Genomic DNA, 12803 nt, shown 5'->3' on the forward strand with positions numbered 1-12803 from the left:
GCAACAGGATTCCGCAGAAGAACGAGAAATCTACCCAAAAAAAAAATTTTTTTTTCGATTATACTTCTCCTTCGTCGAGATCGATTCTCGGTAGTGACGCACAAAAGTCTTCTAGCGTGCGTGTCGAGTGTAGGGAAACGTTCCTCGATTACCTCCTTTCCACGCGAGAAGTGTCTGTTCGTGACTCGTCTTCTCTACGATCGAGATTTCCTCTGTGACTGACATTCAGTAAAAACACGACCAATAGACACTACTCGCCGCTGCGGTTGGAAATTTGGTGGCAGTTTCACCGGAGGGAAAATTATCCTTTTTGGAAATGAAAATCGTGTTACGCCACTAGTAAGAGACTTGCCAATACTTTTAAGCCGACATGATGTCTGGTGACTGACGCCGTCTCCGCGGGACGTTTCGCGGCCTCTTTTCTGGCCTGTAGCTTTCGCGGATATTCATGAGCAGCAACGTCGAGTGTCCCAGGAGCTCGGTAAAGAATCGACGCGGAATTGTTAGAGATTGTTCTCCGCTTGACAAGCCCTGTCAGCGCCCGAATCGATCGACCGCTGGCGAGATTACGGCGTACATCCGATATAAAGAAGTTGTCTGCCAGGCCGAATGACGAGACAAGACATTTTGGGACGTGTTGGCGTTAAAATATGCTGATACATCGTCGAAGAAGGGTGTTGAAGGACATACAATGCCGGTCATAAGTATTAGGGCACCCTGTCGTTATATTTATTGGAAAACTCTAACAAATTTTATTTTATTTTATATTTTGCATAAGGCGAATATAATGTACAAGTAATAAATTTATAAGAGATGAATGAAAATATATTTATAGTGAAGCAACTAGACAACAGAAAAGTATTCAATTCTTAGGAGATTAGTAGGTATCCTAACACTTATAGTTATTAGTATAGACATCTTGTGCTGTGCAGAGTCGCCGCAGGATAATGTGCTAGGGAGAGAAAAATTCCAAATCTGGCACTTCTACAGCCTGGCATTGTAGAATTTTTGGAATAAAGGCTCCCCCGTGTATGAGTCGAGTCTTTGAGGAAACTGTGTTTCGACATTGTGCCAGCATGGCAGCTAGCTTCATCAGGAGTTGATTGACATTAGTATATCAGTCAATCTCTGACAAAACTAGCTACAGTGTTAACAAAGCGTCGAAATACATGTTCCTCAAGGACGTGACAAAAGTGCTGCGACCTCCTAACGTTGGTCTCTTTTGTGTGTAGATCGTTGCTGTAAAATATTCGCGAATAAAACGAATCGGCCACGCGGATCGATCGCCGTCGAAGGAATTGAATTGCTAATTCGACCAATTATTCTCTTCGGTTGTTGGTCATGTAAAATTGAAACCGTTCACACGTAGCCGTCGATCGGTCATGAAACGAATTGGTCTCGTCTTCGGCTGTGGCGTAAACCGTAGCCGGCGCATTCGAGGGAAAATAGGAGAAAATAAAATACAAACAAACGGCCGCGAAACAAATTTTCCGACGAACTTCCATAAAAAGTTTATTACGTCGTATAGCCTTAAATGATCCGGAAATTTTGACATCGTTGCGCGTTTTACGAGATTTTTACGCGGCTGCGTTTCGTGCGACAAGTAGAACCAGCAGACAGCGAAATGAAAAACCGTTCGAGGAAAACAAAAGGAGGGTTTCATGAGCGGCAATTTCCAGCTTCCTTCGACGCGTTCCTCGCGAAATTGACGCTTCTGCCTCTCGCGTGGCATTCAACGATGGAACGCGCGCGCCTGTAAATAGAGAGAACGCCGTTACCTAATTATCCGTAAAGTTTATCCATCGATCATGCCTGCTCACCTGTCATAAGCAGCACCCGAGGCGACTCCCGTCCTGCTTTCCAAATTTAGAAAAAATTCCCTGTCGAATGCCTCAAAGTACGCGCCACGTTACGGAACTCGCTCACTCGAATCTGTTCTTCTTCGTTGTCCCTTCTTTCGAGGAGTCGACACGTTCAAAAAGGGTACGGGAGCAGCTGTCGAATTCCGTTTTCGAGGAAAAACTTTCCTTTCCTTCGAATACCTCTTCCAGACGAAGAAACTTCCACAAAGACATGGAAAATTAAAACTGAACAGAAACGATCTTCCCCTTCCTCGAGTGAAAATTTCTGGACTTCTGAGAATTGTCCTTTGACATTGTGCATAAGAATTCACGTTGGATCTTAGCTGATGCTGGTGTTTTGACAGAAGAGCGAAGTAAACTTCTCTAGAGAAGAAGAAAGTAGTCGAGTAAATAAATATTATTCAAATCCTATGAATGAAAAGACGGGAAGCAGCTAAAAGAGTAACGGTAGGATAAGTAACATTTTCGAAAGTATTTTTATAAAATAACGAAGACTATCGCGTGTGTGTAAAACAACGTTGACATTGTATACAAAACTTGTAATATGAAAAATTTTTCCTATAAGATCGATCTCCGACTACTACTACAAGCTGGGAATCGAAGGTCAAGAACACGAGCTCGATGGCTGAGTAGGTATGGTTCTCATCTACTGTGTGTTAGATTCGAGTTCGATCCCCGATGGTTGTTTGGTTTTATTTCATCTGATTTTTCATTTCTCAAAAATTAATTACACCATGAATTCATTATTCTTTACGATCTTCTAATGGATTTTCCACTTTGAAAATTAAATTTTAAAAAATATTCATCACAGAAGAGAGGAGGAAGAGTATTATAAATGGTGTGTAAAAGATAATAAATATCCATGTGCGTAGGCGTCCATTTAGTTTTCTGACGAATAATGTCAATAATTGATAATACTTATTCTATATGAAATGACGGGTGGAAAAAGAGACACTGCTTATAGAAGGAGTGAGATAATACAACCCGTATCTTTTACTATCTATTCCTACACTTCACAAGTTTACGAGTATGCAATGATGCATATCAATAGAGATGTCCGAGATCTAATCTCACACGTACATCATAAATTCTGATGTAGCGTATATATGCAACAGGAGAATGTGTATGCAGGTGGTAGCATATGTGACTGAAATAACTATTATCGCAAAGGAGGAGGAATAATGACTATAATCAAAGTAATTCGCTCGTATTGTCACCTGCTGTGCCCAATTGCTATCGTTACGTTGAATGACCAGATTATAGTAATGATCGAGATAGATGATTAGATTAATATAATCTTCGCGGAATCTCTGCGAACAATATATGATTACAATAATTGATTTGATACAGTGTAAGGCAACTGATAACTCAAACAAGTGAATTGCTGATCTTTAAAAATATGCGATAGTAATATAACAAAAGGAAATAATTTTTGATTCGAGAAACTGTTTGATTTTTAGGCTTCAAACGAACTATGTGTTATCATTTGTCAATCTGGTTCCCAGCAAAATACCACGTTCTCTCTTACACAAGTGCATAATTCATCTCGAATATTTTTCTCGAATTATTATTCCATAATTCAAACCAGAAGGCTACTACGAAATTCGTCCGGATCCTCGAGGTTTTTTTACCCTTTCACATGGATGTCTTTTGATCGTGGAACGCACGACAACGTCCGTCGGTTTCCGGGGAGCATCACGATGTCCGGCGCAGGCATTTATTATACGGGCGAGCGACTGGACCGAATGGGTGCCAATTTTCTGTACGGATGCGAATCGGAGGACCTTGTTTGGCGCATCGTCTGCCGAGAGGAAGGACGTCCGCCTCTGCGCGTGATATTTCGAGCACCTCCAAGAGATTGCTATCCATAAATCAGACAAGGGAATTTTTTTCTTCCCCTTCTACCTCTGTGTTTCTCGGTCAGTTTATCTCATCGCGAATTTTCCTGTTTCCCTTTCACTCCCTGCTCTATTTCTAGCCGACTTATTCATCTTTCCTTCGAGTCTCACGCAAATGGGGTATGGCTGGAAGTTGATGCGAGTTACCAACGAAGAAGATATATTTGTTCGAAATAATGCGCCATAAATTCGCGGAGAGTTTAATGTACCATCGCCGGACGGTGCGAGGGAAGCGTCTGCGATAAATCAGCTTTTCGTTTGTGTGTGCACGCGCAAGAGGGTGGAATTGGGTCGACTTGCGTTTCGTCATCGTTAACGGTGTCGTTCTCGTCCCGACGTCGTGGCCGCTTTTAGCGTTTATCAGTGAATCGGAGAGACTCAGCTGTATCGGGAACAATGAATCCCTGGTTTTGCGCTTTGCGTTTCCTCCAACGGTATCCAGCTGGCGCATAAATATTCACCATTCGTGCCGGTGAGCCTCCGAAACGAAGCCTTCGAAGGAAAAACTTGGTCCTTTGTATCATCGAACTGACTCGTTCTAGCTATAGTCTCCAGTTCCTGTATATCCCGAACATCAACCACAGTATTTTATTTCAAAAGTATCGAATTCCCAAAGGCGGGCATAAATATACGATGGATTCAAGACTGACAGCTTTTCCATTTATTTAACAAAGGACTCTAGATCTTGACGTAGATAGAAACCGTCATAGCGGTCACTAAATCACCCTTTCTCTACTAAAAGACGTATAAACGCACTTTTCCAATAGCAAAGTGCATATCGTATCGTACACTGACTTGCAAAGGTATATGAACCGTAAAAAAGAACCTATAAAAAATGGATACATAAAAAGTGTTGAATACACCTCCAGCAGGTGTAATTTTCATATGTCATCAAACGCAATATGGTGCTAAATATAATTCACACGCATGTATATATATGCACATTTTCAAATTCGTTTCGAGCTTTAACAATATAATCACCGTAACAGTGCTAATGAAAATTTTAAAATGTTTCGTGTGACGGGCGTAACACATTTATGAAAGGTGATAAATACTTTCACGAGCCTATGCATATACGATCAACGCTTATCATTGTCTCCCTCGCAAAAAAACACACATCGAAGTCAGGAGGATTTCCACGCACAAAGCAAAATCACGCTGGCGGCAAGCGTTTTCGAGCCGCAACGGCCAATAACGAAGTGTTTTCCGCGTGCGGTGATACAAACGTTCCCTCGAACACGCGGTGGCCCCGGGCGTAATCCCCGTTTCGCGTGTGCAATAGTGTGCATACAGACGGCCCGGAAATTACGGTGTAATCCTATTTTTGCACGCGTTACGTGTTAATCTTTACCAGGCACAGGGGAGCCGTTGCAATAAAGTATCCCCGTTCCTATTGGAATTCTCGCTCGTATTCCGCGTGTGTCGTAAATCAGCCCCGCGGACACTCTGCATCGCTCGCTCGCCCCTCGCGCCACGGCCATTCGTCGTTTGCTTTGAAAAAGTTGTACCTTGTTTCGTAGTTTCCCCTATTCTGCGTTGATGCACGCGTGTGCTTGCCTTTCTTTCCAATTATTTTCTCTCCACCTCTCTGCGTTCGTTCACCAGGGATGATCGAGAGTTGGTCACCGATCAAGATTGACCTTCGGATTCCAATCGATCCGAGGAGCCCATCGTGATAGTACAGTTTTGGTTATTCATCCACGAATTCTCTCGTGGGACACTATCCGCGGGATACTTTACTATACCATCGTTGACCATCATTGGTCACATTGGATTTTCAGGATTTTTGGTCGAGATCGAGGGTGGATATCGCTGTTAAGAATCAGGATGAATTGGGTAAACTTGGCGAGGTAGTATAATGTTCTTTTCGACAAGTTTCTAACAGATACGAGCAGGATAGCCAGCAGTTAGTTTGCATAATAGCCTTTTTGTCGATGATCGAGAGTTTCCTGGTTGATAAGATCATTTACGGTGTTTGAGTATGTTCGAAACTCTGTATCGATTCACGAGTTAGATCTCCAAGTGATTATTAGACGATGTCCGTTCGACAACGGCGAAGCTACTTTAACAAAATATTCGAGCTCTCAGGATTAGAAACTTTCTACATCGATGTCTGTTAAGGAATCGATTCCTAACGCAAGTTTCCGATCGTTCGATTAGAAACCTGTTAATAGATTCGTTATTGGTACTTGAAGGTAAAAAATTATGGTATCATCGAAGGAAAGAATAATGCGGAAAACAAAAATGGGAGAAATTTAAATGAGGTAACAGGAAAATACAGCAAGAGGTGGGTAACAAAAGGCAAAGGAAAACAGATTGTAAAGTGCTAGGAAATGAGAATAAATGAGTAAAGGAGAATGAAACCTGGAAACCTCGTCTAGCAGAACAAATAAAAGGAATTAGAAATAAAAGAATGGAAATAATAAAACAAAGGTGAAAGTAAAGTAAGTATACAGTAACGAAATAGGAAACCGGTAGCTAGTTGGTGATGAGTAAAAACGAGACGATAAGGCTACCTGAATAACAGCGAGAAATTAAAAGTGTGACTGCGTGTGTCCAGGAACCGAAATAATACGAAGTACTAAAATTAAGTCGAGGACCACGATAGAGAGAGAGAGACAGAATCAGTGAGAAGGAATATTCTGGTGTAGCACGTGTTAAGAGGGATTCGCAGGGTTGTAAATTATGTCGGTAACAGAAACCACTCGATACATTTAGTACGCTACAGGGTGGCTCCGTAAGTCTACGTGCTATCAATTATGATATACTAAATTTGTGTTTAATACGTCCTTTTCGCAAAAATTCTCTGCTTAAACTATTTCAAAATGAAAAAATATCGAGATACATCTCGGATATTTAAAATAAAAATCTAACGTATATGGTTTTATTTGGATAAATGTTACTCTCTCTCTCTCTCTCTCTCTCTCTCTCTCTCTCTCTCTTTCGCACTTCAATAGATGACTCAAATGCAAAATAATCCAAGTTTGGATCCAATGCCGTACCTCATAAAAAAATATGAAAGCAGAATTCCATCTGGCACGAATTTTCATCTTCTGTCTCTCGCTCCGAAGATTCTCAAAGAGTCGGTCATACCCTAAGACACACTGCGCAATAGGGAAGAACGCGGATACCACAATTCCAGCGCGGTTGGCTGTCGCCTGGCACGCGGGAGCGTAACACGTGCCGAGATTCGTTGAGGTTGGATACAATTCCGCTTTAAAGCTGGGCCTGTTATGCGCGCGGTATGTGTGCCAGGAACTAATCTTTGCTTTGGGCAGGAAATAGGTGGAGAAAGGGCGGATGTGGATTTTGGAACGGGGGAGGAATGGGGCTGATTCGAAAACGGTGACAATTGCAGAGTAAAGCGAGAGTCCCGACACGCGGCTGCGGCCGAGAGAAACATTGGAATTCAGCGGCATGCACGAGCGCGTATGTTTGAATTAAATGCAAATGTAAACGCGGCGTAAGTTGGTGTACACCAGCCTCGTCGTGGATCCGCCGACGAAAGTGTCTGGCGCTTGGGCTGCCGCGCTTGTTCGTTCCGAGTGTTCCGTTCCGTTTGTGTTCCCTCGACGACCACTCTATTCCGTGGCTCTTTTCTGAGCGCGCACGCTCTTTGTACAACAGCTTGTCTGTCTCTCCTCTTCTTGTTTTAACCGCGTTTACCGTTTATTGTTTCTTGAAAGTTACTTGTTTCGAGGACTCGCCGGACTTTGCTCGCCAACGTATAAAATTCTACGAAAGCTACAATGTTCAGAGATATATACGCGCGCGAATCAAGAAAATTAGATACAGAGTCAGCTATTGTCGCGAAGAATAATATTTTACGAGACATCCCCGCAAGTGTCAAAAGAACCAATTTATTGTTATTCCGGTTTCTTCTCTTTGGATAGCGATTTATCGACAAAATTAACCAAAGCCATTCTTCTAGACTATTGTTCTTTTTGGAGATGCATCTACTGATAAAACTGACCGAGGATATTCCTCGAAGTTATTATTCTTCTCGGAGATTGATCTGTTGGCAAATACGATAAAGAGGGAAGCATAAGAAAAATTAAGAACGATTTTTTGGAAACAAACATCGCTGATGTACATATGCGTGTTTACACTATTTTGACGACTTTACAAATAATGATACGAATAATTGTCTTTGATACAACAATTGTCTTTTTTACGGCAACATTAGCACTTTCTCTTCTTTCAAACTCATGTTAGAAACCTGATGACCATTCGGAATATTCAAAGCTTCACGTATCCTTACAAAATTCACCAAGATCAAGGCAACTCATGAAGCTGGTCGGTATTGGAACTGCTTCTAATAAATATTCTATCCACGTCTAAATGTAATACCTGTGCCAGATATAATTCCAGAAACCTGCTGGTTTCCTGGAACAGGAAACGACGAGGCTCGGAAGAGGGCAGACCGATTATCCGGCGCATCTCGCCGAATTACGAAACACCACCGTGTACGTGCGCATAATTCATCGTTCTGCAAGCCAGCGCACCTGCGGATGACGATAGCGTGTGCGCGAGCGCTCAGGCTTGTTCGATGATGTGAGAGAGCGCCGGTGTTTCCGATGAGCGTAATTCATCGTAATACGAGCACGCGTCCGCGTGATAGATTGACGTCAACCGTCTTACCGCGATCAACCTTCTGTTTGTCGCGCACGAAATTCCGGAAATCGTTTGAAAAAGCAGAAATCATGGCAATGCAAAGCAAACCGAAAGTTCATCCTGGTTGATTTATACGGTGAGATTGCCGGTTAATGGCTGCGTTCGCGGTCTGATCAAATATTATTTAGCGTTCCACTCTATCCACGTTCCAGTCACGTTTCAACGGAGTGAATAACCGACCACGATCGGTCGTCGACTGGATCGCCACTTTATATCAATCGTGCGAGTTTCAACGATAAATCGTTATATCCTATGTGAAAATTAATCGCTTTATGCATTTCGTCAAAGTTAGCAAAAAGTTACAAAATACCGGAGATGAAACGTATTACCGAGCTTCCCGTGTTTGTATCGCATCAATATTTGCGTAGAATCGTAGAAGAGAAAAGTTTGTCAACTTTAGCGATAGCTGGCACTGACTTTTTGTTTTCTATAATCTTTCGCTACATATGCTGTTATTACACTTTACTGCAACTACAATCGCGATACTATGTTGCATCCGGTCATGAGAAAAATCGTGCAAAGATTACACCATTTGTTTACGAGGAGCCCGTTATCGCCGTTCGAGGTGATTCACTTCGTGTACACTTCTATCTCAACTTGTGTGTCGTATCGTCAAGCTTGAACAAGGAGCTCACGCGATTACGTAAACGCGGAATCGGGCAACGCGTACGTGACGTTACGGGCGTCGTCCCGCTAGAAAACCGACAAACAACGATTAACTAAGTCACAATTGCTTTTTTTCAAGCTGTAATATAACATTTTTGACGCGTTCCTCGAATTCTTAGCATCTTCTTGGTAAATTTAGAATACGCGAATGTTCTGCTTAGTTCGACGCTTTAAGATGTTTAAATTTAGATATAAATTTTTTCCCGACTGTTTACAATTTATTTACGATAAGTTGACTACACAGACATTAATTAGACAGAAAACGATGGTTGCTTAACTGGAACTAAATTCTACACTCTATCTCGAGCAACTGTCGCAACTCAACAACGCTAGCAACTCTATCTCTCAACAACGCCAACAACTATCGCAACTCGACAACGCTAACAACTCTATCTCTCAACAACACTAACAACTCTCGCAACTCGACAACGCTAACAACTCTATCTCTCAACAACACTAACAACTCTCGAAACTCGACAACGCTAACAACTCTACTCCTCGACTTCTAAACTAACTCTGACTCTCGATTCACACTCACTTCTCGATTCGCACACCCTGACCTCTCGGTCAACGCTCCTTGAACCCAAAATCGTCCTTCTCCTCTAGCGTTCGTTTTCTTTTTTCTGATCTCACTACGCCCATGCTCCGCATGAACTAGGTGACCTTTATCACATAGGCTTACTTCGATGTAAACTAACAACTGAAGGGCAGACGAAACTGTTTTTATGATTTGATCGACCTCTACTTAGGCCTTCTTTCACGATACTACAATACTCTCTACTATTAGGACATCTGCTCGTTTCGTACAGAATGTGATAGTAATTAATCAGAATGAAATAATAATTCAAACTGTATACATATATGTCAAAAAGTTATAAAAATTGTTCGCAAGAATTTTATGAATTTGCAATTTAATAAGTTGCTACTTATAGAATTCTTTGGCCTAAACTCCGTTCGAATAATTTACTCTAAAACGCTTACTCTATCGAAGGACCTTCATTTTCTTGCCACGTTCTCAGCGCTTTGATGTCAAAGTTATTAGCCAATCGAGTGGAGCGATCGTTAAGCTGCCATAGAGGATCTGGAAACCAGGTTCGAAGAATCGATAGCACGTGTGCCAGGGCGACCGCAGCGATTATGCTGCATCTATTATCGGAGAGCAACAAACAACTCGATTCTGCGGCCTGATCCAAGACGTGATCTTGACGAATTGTCCCCGAGAGGAAACGTAATCCCTTTAGAGGCCGCAAGCAACCAGCAACCATCGAAAGATCAACCGCCTTCGACTGGCTTTCTCGATCTCTCTAACATCCAGCTGAGAGATCGATGCAAGGATTGGTACAGTGAACGACCCTGGAATCGGGCTAACGACGTCCTCCCATTTATTAATTGAGCCGAACCTTCGTGTATCTGACTGCTTGTTGAAGAAAAAGCATCGGCTTCTGATGTTTGCTTCTTACTGGAGATTGTCTTTTTGCATCAGGGATTCGTCCTTTCAATAATAAATAGCGAAACAACAGTTTCTTTATAGATTTAGATTTATCTTTCAAGCGAATCACGAACTATTTAAATCCGAATTTTTAAACGCAATTTGCTCACGCCTTGATTTTCTTGATTAAGGTCTCTTTAAAATCACGTAGAACAGGAAATACGGTGTTTGCTCGATTTTAATTGAATCTGTAAACCGTAATGCGGCAGTCACGGCGTTGCAGCGAGTCAAGAAGAACATTGAAAATATAACGAATTCAATTCGTTAATTTCGTTCGACTGAGCGTTCCTTTCGCCTCGAAATTCTGAATTTTCTACGACAGACTGAAATTAGCGGCCGTGAACGCGGTAATGCGAAGCGTCGCGAATAAAATCGTTGTCCGGAATCGCGTCGCGTGTTCGAGCTAATTAGTCGTGTAACGATAATGGGTGGCAGGCTCGTTCGTTCGAGAGTTCCGAGACAGATCCTTCTTTTTCCCAATGTTCTTCCACCGATTTTTCGTTCTTTCGTTGAAAACACGCGAGCATCGTTCCCTTCACTTTTCCTAATGCAAAATTTTACAGAACGAAATATAATTTTACGACGTTAAAGTTGATAGGGAATATATACCATTGCCTTCGCGGATTTGTTTACAACGGACAAAAAAAGAACAGCCATTACAGATCGCCACTATAGTTCACTCATAAACGAACTTTGCTTGAAATCTCTTCAATTTCGGAGAATCGTTGGCGACCTACTTTTCCTATTTTGGTTGATTAATGGAACTATTTGTTGTCCACAAGTCCTTGAATTGATTAACTTTCATGCATTCGCGAGACCTCTCAGACTCTTAGAATCGGTCCTCCCACGTCGTTATATTTCAAAATTAGCCACGTGAATCAAATAAATGAATATAAAAATAATATAACAAAATCGTTATTATCGTAGCCGCAAACACTGCGGCTACCGGATAATTAGCATTCGGTTTTAACCATAGCCGCAATTCATTACGAGCATCATCTACTTTGGTTCTCGATCATGCTATTATTCCTTCCCTCTCTCTTTCTCTCTCTTTCTCTGTCTCTCTCTCTCTCTCCAGAAATATAACGGCAGAGCCAAGAACAATACCGATTAATCCTTTGAGCTTCGATTTATATTCCTCGATTCATACACGCGGGTCTGTAACGGTTTCCAGGGTTTATGTACATATATTATAGTTGTAATTCGTAACATGTTTTGTCCGTTAGCTGTTCCGTGTTAAATTGTTGCTATTCGCCATGTATATTGTTAGCTGTACCGGAGATGAAATCTGTGTTAACAATGCGTACACACGGATCGTGGATGCAGGACGGATCGTGCTACTTTGCAGTTTGCCCTCGGAAACTTTGTCGTTGTGCGATTCGTCGAAACTTTCTCACAGTGTTGAAAGTTCTCTTAAAATTCGCGGAAACATCCGTATTTCTCGTACTTTGTATATTTATTAATTCAAATATATATCATGGGTCGTGTATCACGAGCACGAAGCGACATTATATAGTAGCGGACACGTGATATTATTGGTTTTGCCTTGCGCAAGTGTATCCACTCCATTGTCGCGCATTATGTTCTTACCATTATCGTTTTCGTTCTCGATTTCCACGTGGGAGAGCGAGGAACGAACGACTGATCGACGAGAGAAGGAAGAGGAATCGTGATATCACTCGCATCTCGTGTTCTTCTGGTTTCTCCTTTTAACTTCGCGCTTCTAACTTTAGTCAATGTGGTCATCCGCGTGTCACGAGAGTTACATACTCGTATGTCCGGCGTTAGACACACGATCTCGCTGGTCTCGTTTTGTATACGCCTATATGTAATCTATTGTTACGTAATTTAGCGTTATTATTGATCGAGCGTGGCACAAATCTGGACCCATATTCCTCTCGGCATCTTAGTTTCCAATCTCCAATCACTCTTTGCTCTTCGCGATTCCAACGACGATCGTAATTAATCGTATCTACGCATCTTAGATATATTTTCAGTAATTATCTGATAATTATCAAACAAAGATATTAATTAGTAGCGTATGTCGTAATTTCCACAACAGCGTTCACCAAAGAATGAAAAAGCTGACCCACGGATAGAGCAAACAAAAGAAAATACACAGAGTGGCTAACGCGAGAGAGCGTCTCCTTTATTTTTAACTTCTCCTGGTGAAAGAAACAATACTCAGACCAGGAGCATGTGCTTAAAGCGGCT

General features: G+C 41.9%; 1 long non-coding RNA gene across 1 annotated transcript; it reads right to left on the reverse strand.

Moving 5' to 3' along the window:
* Positions 1–297: 297 nt before the first annotated feature.
* Positions 298–12774, reverse strand: LOC122575942. Its single transcript, XR_006319594.1, has 3 exons — positions 10082–12774; positions 1821–2225; positions 298–1753 (listed from the first exon to the last, which is right to left on the reverse strand). It is a non-coding gene; the product is annotated as an uncharacterized LOC122575942 (long non-coding RNA).
* Positions 12775–12803: the final 29 nt, after the last annotated feature.

The sequence above is a fragment of the Bombus pyrosoma genome, linkage group LG15 (assembly GCF_014825855.1).
Source record: "Bombus pyrosoma isolate SC7728 linkage group LG15, ASM1482585v1, whole genome shotgun sequence".
In the NCBI taxonomy this organism is placed as follows: Eukaryota; Metazoa; Arthropoda; class Insecta; order Hymenoptera; family Apidae; genus Bombus; species Bombus pyrosoma.